The sequence below is a fragment of the Urocampus carinirostris genome, chromosome 17 (assembly GCF_059441175.1).
Source record: "Urocampus carinirostris isolate Australia breed hairy pipefish chromosome 17, RoL_Ucar_1.0, whole genome shotgun sequence".
Lineage (NCBI taxonomy): Eukaryota > Metazoa > Chordata > Actinopteri > Syngnathiformes > Syngnathidae > Urocampus > Urocampus carinirostris.
The window spans coordinates 33,552,910-33,571,664 of record NC_142365.1 but is presented as its reverse complement, the minus strand read 5'-3'; the positions used below and the strand labels follow the sequence as shown (position 1 = coordinate 33,571,664).

Below are 18,755 nucleotides of genomic sequence, written 5' to 3'. Positions count from 1 at the left end.
TGTTCCCCATTAAACGGGTCTAAAATATAATAATATTTAAAAAAAAAAAAAAAAAACCCTAATTCATTTATAGATTTGTATGTTTTCTTAAGTTATGTTTATATTTATTTTAAGTGAAAGCAAAAACCCCACTATAAGTTGCCATATCAATTTTGAGCATTATATCCCAAAACTCCAACTCGAAGATAAACAATTTATTTTTTAAATTGTTAGTTCTAAATCTCAAATTTTGCTTTTTTACTAATTCAAGTCACTGAATCAGTTTAACCATTATTCTTGTCAGAATCATTCACCCTGATTTGAGTGATTGAGTGTTTCTCTTTTGTGGATTGGTCATATTCGAAAAAAATTTGTATGCACTTTTTATTAGCATTTTCTTTTGATTTTTAATGTGTTATCTTTCTGTTGGCCATCCCCCTCGAGGCAGATGACCAGGGTAGATTGTTAAATTAGCAATTTAGCCCAATAAAACGTTTTTATTGTTATGATTCACTCTTTGTTTTGCATTTTGTAAAAATCATAACCTATGTATAATCTTTCCAGTAAGTAAATTTGTTCAAAATAACAGTATTTTGCCAAAAAAGCAGGTAATTCACACTCAAAGTGAATGATTTTGCCAAAAATGAAAAATACTATCCAAAAATGTTTTCAATGTGGGCGATAATCTAATGGTGTATGGTTATTCTAATTGTGTATCAGTAATCAATTTGACAAACATTTTAATTTTGTTATATTATAACATTTCTTTTGTGTAATATTTTTCTATCTGTCCAAATTTCATAATTTGAATTTCAAAAACAGTTATATGGAGAGCTTATTCAGAAGACAATTGCGGACAAAACTAGGTTTTAACTCTTATTTTACTGAATGTCTCAAAACTTCCCCCCTCAGTTAAAACCTAAGTTCACTATTTATGAAAACAAGTGAAATAAGATAGCATTTAAATTTTGCAAGATAAATTTATCAAGTTTCCTCGCGTACATATACACTTTGTATTAACAAGACTTTATATAACTTCAAGCAGACATATTCTTGAATGTTGTTGTGTTTCAGTCTTTGATTTGCGTATTCCACATTACATTCACCATTTGAATGTTGCTTTTGGCCCATCAAAAGTATTTTTTCAAAATGTGTCCATTTCAAACACGAAATGACTTTATTGTCTTTTTTGTCAGTTCCACTGACAACGAGTCCAGGAATCTCCTGTTAGCTGTCTGAAAAGCAGCTGGGGTGTACTCCATCACCCGTGATCTCGTTGTTGATGAGCGCAGCTGGGATGTGCTCCATCACCCCCTTGGCCTCGCTGTTGATAAGCGGCGCAGACAATGGATGAATAATGTCTTTGTTAATTTCTCAACTGAGTTCCCCATCACAGCAAATAACATTTTGTCCATGACCTCTTTTTGACAGGTTGATATGCCCTTTGGAGAGTGCATTGACTTTCCCCCAAAAAAAGTCTTTTGTGGAATTCAGTGGCACTTAGAGTCTCATCAATTTTATCGTGCTTACATACTGGGATGTCTTATTAAATTAGCCGGATTATTCAATGTCTTAAATTTTTCTATAAATTTAAGTACTAGTAGACATTATCTTAGTTCAATTAATTTCTATTCATTTATTTCCCGTGCAGTTATATTTTTAAATTATCATTACATGTCTCAAAATCAATTAATCCGTTATTTTTAATTCCTATGATCCTTTCCAGGCTTGATCAATCCGTTTCTCATTGTCTTCTAAAAATTCTTTTCCATGGACACTGTTTCCTTTTAATTTAACCAAACCATAAGTCAGTATTTGTTACACATTTATTAATCATTTGTCAATCATAACACTCATTCTAAAAAAAAAATCAGTGTGGAATCAATTGTCCTCCCAGAGGATCCAGTCCTTTGGACTAAAACTCGTCAAAATTCCAAACCCTCACACAATCTAATCATCAAAAAATCTCACAAAAATCTCAAAAAAAAATCTCAAAAAATCTCAAAAAAATGCCAAATCGAACTCAATGTCCAAACTTTCTAGTTGTCTTTTCCTCACTCTGTAATCATAATCAATCTTTTGTTATTGATTTAATATAAAGCAATGCATACTTGTCACTTATGAATTATCTTGTTGACTCGTATTTATATTATATTATTATCATAATCTTTTATTTTGCGCAACAGTCTTTGTTTTTACGCGTTAGTCTTTGCTCTACGCAATAGTCTTAGTTTTAATAATAATAATAATAATAATAATTTCCTTGTATTGTCATTCTGTGTAACAATGTACACAGAACGAAATGTCGATTGCACCTGACCCGTTGTAGCGAGCCGATGCAGCCGCAGCCAACAGAGGGCGCCGCCGACCACTTTTTAAGTCTTAGGAATGACTCGGCCGGGGCGCGAACCACCGACCTCCCAGTCTCAAAGCGGGCGCCTTACCATCTAGGCTACTGAGCTGGTATGCAGCCCTTTGAGATCCTTTGTGATTAAGGCTATACAAATTAACATGATCTGGCCAGACGATTAATACTCGTATTTTTCTTTTTCTTTTATTTTTAAGGAAAAAACATTTAACACTTAGTGACTGAAATAGCTTCAGCTACGTTATAAATCATTTCTGGTCTCAAATTTTCTTTTCTGTGTTAATTTGTCGTCATTTTCAAACTTATTTCAAAATTTTGATTATTTGAAATTATTCAGATCACCAGCTCTTTTGTGTGCATTATTTTATTGAGAGTAATCTATTGTTGAATATGAGAAAAAAACTAAGGAGATAATCTTTTTACGTATTACGCCTCTTTTGAGTTTTTCCATTCATAACGAACGAGAAGATGGACACTTAAATTATGGACGGTTTACAGTCATCTTCTTTGCTTTACTCGTCCTTGCTTTATTAGGAGCAAAACTACACGTCTTAAAAGTTCTTACCCTTTTGCTATTCACATATTCAACGAGAAATGATTAGTTTGGTTACTTAAATATTTTTTCTTTTTAAACTATTCTGTAAAACTATCTCGTATTATACACTCAGTGTTTTCATTTGTCTATGTACCTGTGTCCTAGACGCATCATTTATACTGGGGACGCAACTTTTTTTTCTTTAAATTGTCATTATCATTTAATTACTCTTTAACAAAGATTTACTGCACTACAAACTTTTCATCGTTATTTTGGTTTTGCGGTATGAGTTTTTATTTTCCTGCACGCCGATCTTAGCTAACGAGATCTCGTCGCTTCGAGATTACGCCATTGTTGGTGGTAATGGTTGTCGAGCGAAGGTTAAGTCAGTCTTTTTTTAATAGACAAACGGCTTTTTTTTGGCTCAATTAATCAAAGAGAGCTTGCTTTTAAACGGCTCATTTGCTTTAATGATTGATATCACGAATTATGTTGTACAAAGAAGTTAAGGAAAGAAGGAAGTATAGAAGTAGGAAATGGAAAAAGACAACCATCAACAATTAGATGCAGAAAATAAATTAATAATTTGATGATCAAAAATGACTGAATACGCAGATATCTACTATATTTGTCACTGATTCATAACTTTTATCTTGGTATCACTAAATGTTGGGGTCTCATAGATCTCTGTCTAGATCCATAAATCTCCTAGCAAGCTAGTTCACGGAATCCAGAATCCCTTAGGGCAGGGGTTGGGAACCTCTGGCTCGCGAGCCATATATGGCTCTTTCTATGAGTATCTGTGGCTCAGAGACAAATTTGATTGCATGCAAAATTTCTCCATCTTGTTCAAAACTTGAGTCGTCTCTCCTATTCAGGTACACGCAAAGCCAAACCAAAGCTAATTTACAATAAATTACTTCGCAGTATATATAGGGCACGTTTTTCAATACAATTTACAGTCAAGGTGTCACACAAAAAAAAGGGGGGAAAAAAACTCGTTTTGGCTGTACAACGTTAAAGAATCCTTTGTATAAAAGTTCACTATATAATCTGTATTCAGTGTTCAGATACCTTATGATGAATCCACAGAACTGTAAATACGCCAAAACACCGGAAGAGAACTTAGTCATTTGATTGGGTAAGTGGGAGGGATGGGTGGAGCTATGCAAAAAGTGCAAGCACTCCCTCCCATCTCTCGCCCTACGCCGTCTGTGCCAAAAGTGAGCTCATCAGGCTCCCTATTTGCAGAATGTTGTGACGTTTTTACACAATAACTGCTTGCATCTGGTTTTGAAACCAATATGTATGAAAAAAAGGGTCAAAAGGAGTTTAACCGATCTTGAGTAATTGCAAGAAAGAGACAAGTTTAAAGTGGTATGTTTGTTGATTTTGGGACAGGGGCTCTGGCATTATTCTCTTTTCATAATTTTTATCAAATCATCAAAAATAAATGTGCTAAAGACTAAGCTTTTGTCTGGGGCGCGGGTTTAGTAATTAGGTAAATTGTCTCATAATATATGGTGTGGCTCTTTCCCAAAATAAAATTAATATTTTTTGCTTTTATGGCTCTTTGAGTCAAAAAGGTTCCCGACCCCTGTCTTAGGGGCAAAATAAATTCCGTACACTTCAATATCTCTATTAATCTATTCTTTTACATCTATCACATTATCTGTCAGGTTGAACCCCAACACTTTTTAATAAAAACCTGTATACAAAAAGGACAGAGAGAATTGTTTATGAATATTTGTGGGGAAGCAAACGAGAGACTGCTTTCTATCACAGTGGCTCCAGCTCACTTCGAAGCAGTCTCTCGCCATCCTGCCTTTTATTCAGAGAAAGGCATTTCCTAATTACAAGGTCGTTTCGGACTGCTAAACGGGAATGCATTTGAAAGTTAACTGTCCAGTCGAAAAACAGTTTTCGTGCAAACACTTGTTATTTAAAAATGTGAATGATTAACTCTGTTTGATTACTCAAGAAGAGATCCGTGCCTCTTTGGGTAAAATCTGTAACTTATTCACACCATTGGTTCTCTCTAGAGTGCAGTGGGAAACTTTGCTTGTGAGAACATACTATTTTGTAAGCACAATATTTCAAGCAAACATATAACACACATAAATGATAGTGAAATTGAATAACTTATGTACGTTATTCCAACATTATCATTATTGATAGTTCAGTTTTGAAATTATTTTATATATATATATATTTGTATGTGTGTGTGTGTGTGTGTGTGTGTGTGTGTGTGTGTGTGTGTGAAGCACGACAGCGTGGTTAGCACGTGTGCGGCACAGCTCTAAGTCCTGGGAACCTCCTGTGTGGGTTCAAATCCAGTCACCGGGCTTCCTGTGCGGAGCCTGCATGTTCTCCCTGTGCTTATGTTGGTTTCCTCCAGCTATCCGGTTTACTCCCACATTCCGAAAACATGCACTTCAGGTGGATTGGCTGGTCCAAATTGTCCCTAAGTGTGAATGAGCGAGTGAATTGTCTATCTCTGTGTGCCCTGCAATTGGCTGTTAACAAGTTCAGGGTGTGCCCTATCCACTGTTCGATGATCGCTGGGATGGACTCCAGCACTCCCGCTACCCCACCGAGGACAAGCGGTGCAGCTGATGAGATGAGATATATCTATCATGTTGATGATTCATACTGGCCGCATATGAACACAAAACATTTTCTGGTTTCTCACCTATGACGCCCTTAGTGTTGACATACTCCTTTATAACCAGCAAAATTGGTATTTCACTTACCATTGTTGATCCCATGTAATATCTTCATCATCATTATTAGTGCTACCTTTCCTCATCGTTCAATCTCCCATCTCCTCCTCGGTGGGCCATGGGGGGTTGTTGAGTTCAAATGAGACATGAACCAAATTTCTAAAACTTATAAAACACAGTTAGTGCAACACTTTTACTGTAAAATCAAATTTTACCTTAGCTCCTTTGTAGTAATTTCACGATAGTTCCCTAGTAATATTTCTGTAGTCTATAATATTTCTTATTGTGGCAACGAAATAGTGTAGTGTTTGTATAGTATTACTATAATATTTTTCTAGTAGAATTTATATTATTGTAATACTTTGCCATCTCATTTCTTGTTCTTTTTTGGTTAAAAATGAATGGCTGGATTAAACCCTGGAGGTTTAATTCTGACCCAATTGTGGAAAAATGTATTTGATTATTTTTTTTTACCCCTGTGCTCAGCATCTTTTTCTATAATATAATTTACATGTGTTGTGTGGTATGTATCTCCTTATTCTGAAGAAAAACATTATGTTATGTCTATGTTTATTTGCCTTCAATTAGATATTCATCCTTTTAATAATTTTCTTTTATTTTTTAGCTTATCTATAAAAATACTGTTATATTTTTTGCACAATGCTGACAATTTTTTTTTGCACTACGATGACTATTTTTCACCAAATGCATATTACACAAACCTCAACTGTATGTAACATCTTACATGCAAATATTCTTGTGTAAATATTGTATTAATTATAACTATAACCTTATCTTCTCTGTTCCTTTACCTCTCTTTGAAGATGGAGTGTCATGCCAAATGTCATTGTCAGTCTCAATATGTTAACCCATTTTGTAACTATGTCAGTAAAGGTATATTCTATTCTATCATAAATGGTCTGCATTCATATAGTGCTTTTCAAGACCATGAGGAACTCCAAAAACACTATATAATGTGTTGTTTTTCATACTTTTGTAGCAAGTTTTTCATACCCAATTTTCGACGAATTATTTTTATTTAAATAACTTTTCCCTTTTACATTTCTTCCTTTTCTTACTCGTATGCTCCCTGCTTCTCTTTTCCTTAATGTTTACTTTCTTTTCCCCTTCTTACTTTCTTTTACTAACTCTTATCTTTCTGTATTTGTAACTTCCTTACTTGCTCTGCAAACAATCCATTCTCAACATAACATTCCTTAGCTCACCAGTTTAATGGGAAATTGACATATAACCATCTCACTTAAGTTTAGCTTTTTTTTCTTCAAACCAATTAAATCTACTATTTTAGCTTCACCTATTTAATGTGAAAATGACGTGTATTGATCAACAACGAGTCATTTTACTCATTTTTATTCCACTCAATGAATTTTCCCTCCATATTCATTGAAAATAAAGTATTTATTTGCTCTTTTTCAATAATTTTGTATAAAAATCCTTTTATCTAAAATTAATCCATTCCAATTCGCTCAATTTGATTTTTCCTCATCTTTTCAGTCCTTTTAATTTTCTAATTTTGAACTGAAAACCGGAATATTCTATCTTTTTTTTGTTATTGTATCTTTTCTAAGGGGCCGGTCACACAGACATTTGCGGCTGAATCACGGCCAGAAATTTCTGCCTTTGAGGCGGACGCTATTGGACGCATTGAGATCGCCATTCAGACGAGATACAGCGGTGCTTAACACGAGGTCGGAAATTCGCGCGCGGGTGGCAGCGCGAAAATGTTTGGCGCTGCTCAATTCTTCAGAGCGCGGGTACACAGCCTTTCACGAGCGAATTGAGGCTGAACCACGGCCATCATCATTATTAGTGCTACCTTTAGTAGTGCAGATGCTGTTGGGCGCTGTTGGACGTTTTAAGACCGCCATATAGACGAGATAGAGCAGTGCCTTACTCGCGGTCGGAAATTTTCACGTGGTTGGCCGCGCTCAAAACTTTTGAGCTGCTCAAAAGTTTGAGCACGTGTTAAACCGTGTGCCGCACACGTGGTCAACACGAGGAAATGACGCGGAAATGACGCGGAAATGACGCGGAACGACGTGTTCTGGCCGCGGCCAGGGCGTGCTTACACATGGGTAGGACGGGAAATTTCAGCGGGTAATCGTGGGTGGAGCATGGTAATAGCATGTTCTGCGCCTGTATCGCGGTGTTATTACGTGAAATTAGTGTGTTACGCGTGTGACAGTCAAACGCCTTTCTCCGCGTATAAACAGCGCGAATGCCGAGCACACGTCAGTTGTGCTCGTGACGTCAAGGGGGTGAACATGGATCCCCGTCAGCGTAGTTTCTCTTCATTTCGAATAAATCTTTCGGTGCATTCGCAATGGTCGAAGCAAGGCTTTAATGCCAGGACCTTAGGTTGGCCTTTTGGCTGAGAGTAAGAGTCCCGGCTCCTAAGCTTTGTAGCGTATTATGAACTGATCGATAATGGATAATGATTAAAGAAGATAGACCAATAACCCTTAAACACCCCCCCCCCCCCCCCCGTCAGCGTAGTGACCTCGTCTTAATTCATTTTTATTTCTTGACATTTCTTTTCAAGATAATAAAATAAAAATGATGCCATAGCTTGAAATCTTGATCTTCACGGGATTGTGTCCTGTGCGGTTATGATTTCTACAGCCCGGTGCCGAGATTTGCATCCCCTCGCTACTACAACCGCTATTACCTCGTTTAATCTCACTTTTAGGGAATGTAATGGCGAATATATAACCAAAACCACTTCGTCTTGCATTTGTTGGAAGTGTAATACAACTTAAACCATTCCGTCTTTGTTTTTGTTGTGAATGTAATCGAACGGTAAATCCTCCCCCCCTCGCGTGAACGCGCATTCTGCTGCGCTTCCAACGAAAGCGATCGTATTCTATGTAAAACGCTTGTTAAAACTATAAAGCGAGCTAATTATAACAATTGGGAGATCCTAGTCTATATAACGCGTTTATTTAAACAATAAAGTGCGATCGTATTCTACAAAATGCGTTTGTTAACGTGGATGAAAAAGTCACGCGAGGGGGTGGGGCGGTGTGGGTGTTGCGTAGGAGTCGGATTTGGGCACAACACCGGCTCGGGAGCTTTTATACCCGTGGTCCACACGAGAAAATGATGCAGAAATGACGCGATGAGGAAGCGGAACAGTCGCCGGCGTCTGTTTTGCGGGCATACCACCGATGAACAGCGGGTTGGCCAATTTTGCGCATTTTCCATCCCGGGCAACCACGGGCAAAAAAAAAAACGCCAAATTTTAGCCGTGATTCAGCCGCAAATGTCTGTGTGACCGGCCCCTAAGTGTTATTCTGGCATTAACTTAATTTAACGCATCTAAAATAACTCAAACATAATTTTTCTAAACTTTTCACTCCTGAATTTATCGTTTTCCAATTGAAAAAAACAAAAAAAAAATTTGGACCGGAAAAAATATTTTTGGGAATTCCATAGGCCCGCGGCCATTATATTGCGCACCGTTCGTGTGAAACGCCGATTTTCCAAAAAGCGATCGTTTTCGATTCCTTACGAGATATGCTATCGGTTCCACCCAAAACAATATATTTTTAAACGGTCTTACTCTTTAAAAAAACGTTTTTCTTGTTTCAAAGAGCACTATTTGAGCCGTTTTTTCGTTTTTTTCTTCTATTTTTTTTTTTTTTTTTTCTCTGCAACGCGTCAACTACGTGGGCCGAGTAAACGCCAGCGCCAGACAAACACATAGGACATAAAAAAAAAGAATGCAGGAAAGAAAGACAAAAAAACATTTCACAACGTTAAACTAACAATGAGACAGACAGAGCGCCCACAAAAATGTGCTTAATTGAGGCCCAATCCCATTTCTCTCACTCGGCCCTGAGGACCCTCCAGTGAGGTCCCTCGATAGAGGAGTGCCCTCCGCCGGTGGAGTGCAAAGTGGAGATGGTTTGGACAAGACTTGCAAGGTTCCACCCCTGTCCAGGAGATGGCGGTAATATTAATTGGCTGTAGACCTCAGTGACGTATTGGTCTACGTCACATGTAAACAACTCGAGTCTCAACCTGTAGTGTGTCAGTTGGAGAGTTCGTGCAACGTTAAAAATGCCCGCTACTGCTGTGTTATTACCGATTGCCTGAAAGCTCTTCATCTTTTCCGTGTCTCCAATCAACGGAGGAGAAATGTGCTATACTGAAGACAGCTTCGGCGCTATGTAGTGCTGATTCATCTTTACAAGGTACGTACACTCATTAAAAAAAATGACCCGTTCGGTCATATACAGTAAGAGTTAACATACAATGCACGTTCACATAATACCCTAGTTTGTGTAGACATAAATGGCAATCTACTTATTAGTATCTTAATGCCATTTTATGACATATTGTAGGGGTCTTGAATCTGTGACATGACGAAACGTAAACAAACACAAGAACAGTCCACCTGACCCTTTAGCTGGCATAATATCGTCACCAAACTTCCCTGTACGACCCAAAAACCTTAGTTCATAAGGAATTTAATTCAAAAGAGTTGTCATTGAATATAAAAAGGTAATTTCAACATTTTTTCATGATGCTTACATCACAGTTAAAGCGGTCTTTTTCTTTTCTATGCCCACATTTATGTCTAAATTGATTTGTTATCTATTGTGTTCCAGAGTGGCTGTCCCATAAGCGTGGACAGGTTGGACAGGAATGTTCCCATCCTGTGCTTATGGTTGGATGTGGAGTCAGAACTCATTCAGGACTTAAGGTTGAGCAAGAAGGTTATGTGGGCCCTGCAGGAGCTGCTAAAGAGGGAACAGGGCCATGGCTGGAGGTCTTGATCTACGTGTACTGGCTGGTCCACGCTCTGTCCTACCGTGTGGTGTCACGGGTCTTCAGGGTTCCCAGGTCCACCGTACAAAGAATTGTCCACAGTTAATATGGAATAAATTGCCCAAAAGCCATATTTTAGGCTCTGGAAGTCAGACCCACATTTGCATTATGTGCTTTTCTGCATTACTATTCAATAAACATCTTCATTTTGAGTAACACCTTGGTGGTTTATTTCATAATGATGTGAGATACTGTGTGTGAACTATGTGACTGTTGGACAGAAAACAACTACAAATCACTCCAGCTTAAATAATAGTTTACTTTCAGAAAAACAAACTCACATTGGGCCAAAATACATAATAGTAAATAAATAATGTGTCACAAATTTTAACAAAAATATACCAATACTTCCATAAAGCTGGAAACACAAACTGGAACTTCATTGAGTTCTTAATAATAATAAAAAAAAAATCCTTTTATAAAACAAAGGGAAACATTGCAGAGATGTCACTGTTCTGGAAATTTGTCAACGAGCTTCCCAAAAAGGACGGGAACCGCTCAGTTTTGGCCACAGTTTCTTCGAGCCTTTTCCTCGCTCCGGCAGACTCCGCTTTCAAAAAGTCAAGGAGTGTATCGTGCTTCCTTTTTTTTCTGGGTGATTTGGGGTTTGGCGCCCGATTAGAAGGTGCCAACGACGTGCCCGGTGTTGTGGATGGCGTGGTAGCTGTGATGGTGACCAGCTCTTCCACGGGACGTTCTACAGTGGCCTTTAGGTTGGGTGGAAAAAACAAGAATTACTTAATGCTGATGTATTGTACAAAAACAACTGTGTATAGGATGCTCAACAAGTTGATATGAGACAGGAAATTATAGGATGTGTTCTGGATAATTATTTGATAGTGAATAGATACAAAAAAATGACATGTTATTCTTATGGCTGTATGAACCTTCTATTGGCCAGCATCACATATGCTTTAGAGTTGTCTCCACATTTGGACAACATTTTGAGAAGGTAATTAGTTTACTTAATATGTGTTTACAGAGAAGGCAGTGCATTATGTGATAGTAGTTTGTTTCAACTGTATTTCCACGAGAAATTCGGAGACATTACTCATAATGCATGATGAAAACTAATGCATTCTGATCTCACATGAAAGAATCATATTGTAAATAAAACACGACACCCGAAATTGTGTGCAGTAAACAAGCGCTATGTCCAGAACGGTATTCTGACTATGCTCCTTTAGCGACTGGCCATGTAAATGTAAAAGCACGACTCGTTTAAGATAAAAACAGGGATGGGCTGAACCGTGATTTTCTGCAGTTATCCTACTTTACAGTTTGTAGCGTGAAGATTTTTTTTTGCCAGCTCCCTTGGTAGATTAGTGCACTTCGTAAAGTAGCGATTTTGCAATGTTCGTGTTTTAACGCGAAAATACGATTTTCTATTGCATTTACGTCTAACTAAGATATCTCAATACATTTTGTTGCAAATACATGCGTGGTTGTGGAAAACTACTTACATTTGTGCGGTTCCTTTTCGGGCATGTTTGTTGATATTGAGAATTCGCAAAGCCTTCTGGGTAGTCACTTCGCCGCCAAGTGAGGTCGAGAGCCCCCTCGGTCTTGAAGTGGTTACGACATGGTTTGAGGGCACTTCTGCCTCGGTCTTGAGAGTATCGGGACACACCCCATTTTCACGTGAACGCGCAAACCGAGTGACTAGGGCACATAGCGAGTGGAAGTGCGAAGAATGGGACGCAGCCTGAATCTAATTTAGTTAGTGTACACTATCTGAAGCCATGCAGTTTATTTAATTAACTTTTAAGTTTTCTTTCACAGCGGGGGTCGTTTTTTTACGACTCATTGTTTGAGGGGGAATCTCTCCCTCCTTCCCGCGCGGGTTTTCAGTGCATCCGAAACCGTCGCAAACTTATTAGTTTGAGTAATTACAATATCCGTATTGTCTTGGATGCCCTTTTTTTGCACCCGAACCCATCACAAACTAATTTGGTTTGAGTGTTAAAATAATTGTATCTTCTTAGATGCTCCGTTCTCACAAAGTCTATCTGGATTTGTCGCAAACTAATTTAGTTTGAGTTTTTCCCAAACTAATTTCGCTTGAGTATTAAGATACTTATTTTCTTGGATGCTATTGTCGACACTATTTCCTGCCTTCTGTGGAAAAACTTAATTTATCTTATTGTAAAAATGGCTTCATCTTAAAATTATTCCAAATGTATATTTTAATAAATACATTTTATCTGAGCAAGTACACCTCTCAGATGGTCGAAACAGAACAGCCCAAACGGTAGGCGTGGTTTATTATACGTCAGTGAACACAGGAAAAGGAACACACATGAGCACGACTTCACAATAAAAGAATATAAGATTGATAAACGTACAAAAGATGTAATTAGACTGATTATTGAAACTTTTTTTTATGTGTGTGTGTGTGAGAGAGAGAAAGATTGTTTTTATATTTAGAAATATAAAAACAAGTTAATTTCATAACATTGAAATTCTGAGAAATGTACATCCAAAACGGCCAACTTTACAGTAGGGAAAGCCCAGCAGTAACTCCATTTCCTGAGAGTGCTCAGGAAAAATAATCTGAAACAGCAGCTGCTGGTGTCCTTTTACAAAGCCACAGTGGAGAGCATTCTAACATACTGCATTACGGTGTGGCATGCTGGGTGCACGGCAGCAGACAATAAAACGCTTCAGAGGGTCATCAACACAGCCCAGATAATCGTTGGTTGCTCTCTACCCAGTCTGGAGGACATTGCCTGCTCTCGCTACCTCAGCAGAGCAGAAAACATCCTCAAAGGACTTTTTTCATCCCGGCCACCACCTCTTTGACCTGCTGCCTTCTGGCAGGCACTACAGGTCACACCAAACAAAAACAAACAGACTCGGAAACAATTTCTTCCCCAGAGCCATTACCACCCTTAACACACACCGCACTAAAAACTGAAACTCTTGCAAACACACTACCTCATACAGATGTAAAATTGTATTCATGCCAATGCTCACTTTGCACAATGTTGACTATTTTTGCATAATGTTGACTATTTTTGCACTAATGCATATTGCACTAATACGATCCCAAAACTGTATGTAACATCCTACATGCCCACATTTCTTGTGTAAATATTGTTTAAATTATAACTTTTATCTTCATTGTTCCTTTACATTGTGTAAATTATAACCTTATTTTCTTTGTTCCTTTATCTTCTCTGTTTTCTTTTATCCTCACTGTTAAATGTGAAACACCCAATTGGGCGAGTGCCACGCCCAATTTTGTTGTCACAATATATTCAACCCATTTTGTAACAATGCCAATAAAAGGTATATTCTATTCTATTCTATTCTACATTACAGTAATCGAGATGGGAGGTAACAAACGCATGAATTATAATCTCCGCACCAGACTGGGACCGCATTGGGCAAATTTTTGCAATGTTGCGAAGATGGAAAAAAGCTGTTCAAGTAATATTCTTTATGTATGATTGGAAGGACGGATTGGGGTCAAATGTGACACGTAAATTTTTGACTGAGTAACTCTGGGTGATATTTGTCAATGTTCAGATCAGTGTTTGAGAACAGGACACGCCATTTAGATTGACCAATAATTAACATCACAGCTTTTACAGGGCTGAAACCACAGATTTTTTGGTGTAAAGATGGTTATGTTGCAAAATGGAAAAGTATAGAATTGCACCTTTTTACTTTCAAATATTTTAAGATTCATTACACATAACTGAAGTAGTTTAAGCCTTTATTGTTTTAATATTGATGATTTTGGTAAATATAGTAAGGAAAAAACAATAACCCCTATCTCAAATAATTAGCATATTTCACCCGACAAATAAGAAGAGTAATTTTTATTTTTAAAAACAAAACCAAAAAACACCAAGCTTCAAATAATCATGTTCAGTTATGCACTTAATACTTGGTCGGGAATCTTTTTGCAGAAATAACAGCTTCAACGCGTCATAGCGTGCAGGCAATCAGCGTGTGGCACTGCTGAGGTGTTATTGAGGCCCAGGGTAATTCGATAGCAGCCTTAAGCTCATCCAAATTGTTGGGTCTGGTGTCCCTCAACTTCCTCTTCACATTATCCCACAGATTCTCTTTGGGGTTCAGGTCAGGAGAGTTGGCAGGCCAGTTGAGTACAGTATCACCATGGTTATTAAACCATTTACCAGTGATTTTGGCACTGTGCGCAGGTGCCAGGTCATGCTTAAAAATAAAATCTTCATCTCCATAAAGCTTATCAGCAGATGGATGGACGGGGTTGCCTTAAATTCTCCTAATGGCAAGCTGCATTAACCCAGTGCACAAACACCAGCAGCTGACATGGCGCCCCAGACCATCACTGACTGTGGGTACTCGTACTTGACACTAGACCTCAGGCATTATGGCATTTCCTTCTCCCCAGTCTTCCTCCAGACCGGCACCTTAAATTTCCAAAGGTCATACAAAATGTGCTTTAATCCAAAAAAAAAAACTATGCTCCACTGAGCAACAGTCCAGGTTGCTTCTCTGTCACCCAGGCCAGCGATTTCTGCCGTTGTTTTTGGTTCAAAAGTGTCTTGACCTGGGGAATGCGGCACCTGTGGCCTATTTCTTGCACATGCATGTGCACCGTGGCTCTGGATGCTTCTACTCCAGACTCAGTCCATTGCTACTTCAGGTCCCCCAATGTCTGGAATCGGCCATACCCACAAATCCAGTCACCTCCTCTGGTTGTGCAGCGTTTGCTGCCAACCCTTTTTCTTCCCACAGACTTCCCACTGAGGTGCCTTGATACAGCCCTCTGGGAAAAGAATAATCACTCAAAGATTTCTTTTTGTGTCTCACCCTCTTGCTTGAGGGTGTCAATGGTGGCCTTCTGGACAGCAGTCAGGTCAGTAGTCTTACCCATGATTGCTGTTTTAAGCAATGAACCAGGCTGGGAGTTTTAAACGGCCTCCGGAATCATTTGCAGGTGTGTAGAGTTAACTATTTCACTCAGATGATTAGGTCAGTAGCCCTGCCCACTTCCCGAAAACAGCTGGGATGGGCTCCAGCACTCCGCAACCCTACCAAGGATAACTGGTGCGGATAATGGATGGATGGAAATACAGTGGTACCTCGGTCCTCAACCATAATGCGTTCCTAGTTGTTGGTTGAATACCGATTTGGTTGAGTACCAATTTTTTTTTCCCATCGGAAACAATGGTAAGTATTTTAACCCGTTCCACCCATTAAAAAAAAACCCTAAAATATTAAGAAAACCTATCCAAACAACATTAAAGACCATAAATGTGTACATAATATATAATAAACATAAAAAAGAAGAAATATACACTATTTTGTATTAGTTACATACCTTTGAACAGTGGTGTGATGGCATACATTGTTCCTTTATCTTCTTTGTTTTATTTTAGGTATATTCTATTCTATTCTATTTTATTCTATTCTATTTTATACAGGAATGGGTGTGGGAAGGTTACTGCTTAGCCTTCTCTTCTCTTTTAATAAGAAACCTGTCCATTGTCAGCTGCTTCTTCCTCTTTTGTACTATTATTCTAAAGTTGATCAAGGAGTTCTTTAATCCCTTGAAACACAGGATAACATAATTGTCATTAAAATGTCCCTTCCCTTTATCACTGTTGTTCTTGGGACCCATGTCCAAAAGCAACGCAAAAGCACAAACTAGGAAAAAAATAACTTCAAAAATGACGTACCCCTTCACTCATTGACGGTCCGGATAGAAGTGGCACTGAAGCTCGCCCAACTCGCGCCGCCGAGTGCATATCAGCTACACTCGGCTCCACTCATTACGCGCCGAATCTCACTCGATTTGACTATTTTCGGCTATTTTGAATAAGGTATTTGTGGTTGGGCACTGAATTGTGTGTCGAGCATCAAAACATTTTTCGCGCACATTTTTTGGTCAAACACCGATTTGGTTGAGCACTGAAGCGTTTGAGGACCGGGGTACCCCTGTAGTTACTTTCCCCGGCAACTACTTAATTTTACGATGAAGTAATTAAGTTACTAACTCAATTACTTTTTGGAAGGATTAGTGAGTAACTATCACAAATTACTTTTTAAAATATGCTATTTTTTTGGATGAGAATTTGGGGTTTTCGTGAGCTGTATGCCAAAATAGTTAATAATAAAACAATAAAAGACTTGACATTTTTCAGCTCATGTACAATAAATCTAAAATATATGAAAGTCATATTTTTATCATTATCCATCCATTGTCTTCCGCTTATCCAAGGCCGGGTCGCGGGGGCAGCAGCGTTAAAAGGGAAGCCCAGACGTCCCTATCCCCAGCCACCTCCTCCAGCTCCTCCGACGGGACCCCGAGGCGTTCCCAAGCCAGCCGAGAGACATAGTCTCTCCAAGGTGTCCTGGGTCGCCCCCGGGGCCTCCTGCCGGTGGGACATGCCCGGAACACCTCCCGAGGGAGCCGTCCCGGAGGCATCCTTATTAGATGCCCGAGCCAACTCAACTGGCTCCTCTCAACGCGGACGAGCAGTGGCTCTACACCGAGTCCCTCCCGGATAACTGAGCTTCTCACCTTATCTCTAAGGGAGAACCCAGCCACCCTGCGGACAAAACTCATTTCGGCCACTTGTGATCGTGTTCTTTTGGTCATGACCCAAATCATGACCATAGGTGAGGGTAGGAACGTAGATCGACCAGTAGATCGAGAGCTTTGCCTTTCGGCTCAGCTCCCTCTTCACCACGACGGACCGGTACAGGGTCCGAATGACGGCAGACGCTGCACCGACCTGTCTGTCGATCTCCCGTTCCATCCTACCCTCACTCGTGAACAAGACCCCAAGATACTTGAACACCTCCACTTGGGGCAAGACCTCCTCCCCGACCCGGAAGGAGCATACCACCTTTTTTCGACTGAGAACCAAGGCCTCGGACTTGGAGGTGCTTCCCACTCGGTTGCGAATCGCTCCAGCGAGAGCTGAAGATCACGGCCTGAGGAAGCCAACAGCACCACGTCATATGCAAAAAGCAGTGACGCAATGCTGAGGCCCCCAAACCGGAATCCATCCCCGCCAAGGCTGCGCCTAGTAATTCTGTCCATAAAAGTGATGAACAGAATCGTGACAAAGGGCAGCCCTGGCGGAGACCAGCCCCCACCGTGAACGAATCCGACTTACTGCCGGCAATGCGGACCAGACTCTGGCACCGGGCATACAGGGACCGCCCAACAACCCGAGGGGTCAAGCGATGACCCGGTTCTGGATGGGCTTGTACTTGCAGAAGCTAAAGCTTGTACCAAACAATCATTTGATACCAGTGTCCTTAAACTTGCCACCAACACATCTCTTTATTCGGGACTTTTTAAAGAAATTTGATTTAGAAACACAAGAATGCCACACTTAACAAAACCACCGGGCCCTTATTGCTATTGTGCAAGGAGCGAGCAACAGTAAGTCCTGTGTGGGGGCTAGCGTTTGGCGAGCCTACAACGGTTTGGAGCAACGTGAATCATCCTGCCCTCCCAAACAGACTACTGGACCTGTCATGGATGGTGGCTCATGAGGTTCTCTCAGTCAGAGCCGTAATGCACCACCGAGGAATGTCATGATTTCGACCTGCCCTAGACCTGGCTGTGGCGCCCAGGAGTCGGTGAGGCACCTTTTTTGTGAGTGCAGCGCTGCCGAGGACCTGTAGGCAATGGCCGGCCACCTAGGAAAAAATCCGGACTTGCCAGCAGGGGACCCTGACGCACATTACGTGCTTTACGGGGTGAGTCGGTCGAAAAGGTCACAGAACGACTTTGTCAAGGACTGGCTCACTCTCGCCGCCATCAAAGCCATCTGGACCTCTAGAAACCTGCTGGTAAGGAGGTGCAGGCAGATCCTCCCCGTGGCTGTGCTCCGAATGGCTGCAGATACCATACATCTGCGAGCGGCAAGCTTAGGACGCAGCCATAAAGAAGAATCGTCTGCACCCACCCGGAGGTGGGAACCGGAGCTCCACTGTCGGGGTCCCGGCAGCAACGGCCTGGCTATTCGGGTGGTTGTGGAAGGTAGAAGTAAGAAGGGAGAGGACTCATCTGGGCATCCCGGGCAGAGGACTGGTGGATGCTGCTTGGGAGGGTGGGATGGAATCTCACTTGAGAAGATAGAGCTATGCCCTTGCACAATAGTATTGCCCTTTACACATTGGTTAACTGCTGTTAAAAGTGTCGATAAAAGTTGTCCAAACCTCATATTGTTAGAATATGATATAATGAAATTGTGACTGTATTTAATTGCCGTTAAAAGTGTCGATAAAAACTCATATTGTTGGGATAAGATATAATGAAATTTTGTGTTCAATTGCTGTT

The 18,755-nt window shown here is 40.0% G+C and overlaps 1 protein-coding gene and 2 long non-coding RNA genes across 4 annotated transcripts in view; 2 read left to right on the top strand and 1 right to left on the bottom strand.

Annotated features, from left to right (window-relative positions):
* Positions 1 to 18,755, top strand: part of nf2b (NF2, moesin-ezrin-radixin like (MERLIN) tumor suppressor b) — a 50,288-nt gene that overhangs the window by 713 nt on the left and 30,820 nt on the right. The gene's annotated exons all lie outside the window — the stretch shown is intronic.
* On the top strand, positions 9,442 to 10,615 carry LOC148349852 (uncharacterized). 2 transcript variants are annotated; one of them, XR_015847340.1, is made up of 3 exons: positions 9,443 to 9,578; positions 9,656 to 9,822; positions 10,240 to 10,615. It is a non-coding gene; the product is annotated as an uncharacterized LOC148349852 (long non-coding RNA). The 2 variants fall into 2 exon arrangements; XR_015847339.1 differs by having other exon boundaries at positions 9,442 to 9,822.
* Positions 10,699 to 12,158, bottom strand: LOC148349851 (uncharacterized). Its single transcript, XR_015847341.1, has 2 exons — positions 11,923 to 12,158; positions 10,699 to 11,166 (listed from the first exon to the last, which is right to left on the bottom strand). It is a non-coding gene; the product is annotated as an uncharacterized LOC148349851 (long non-coding RNA).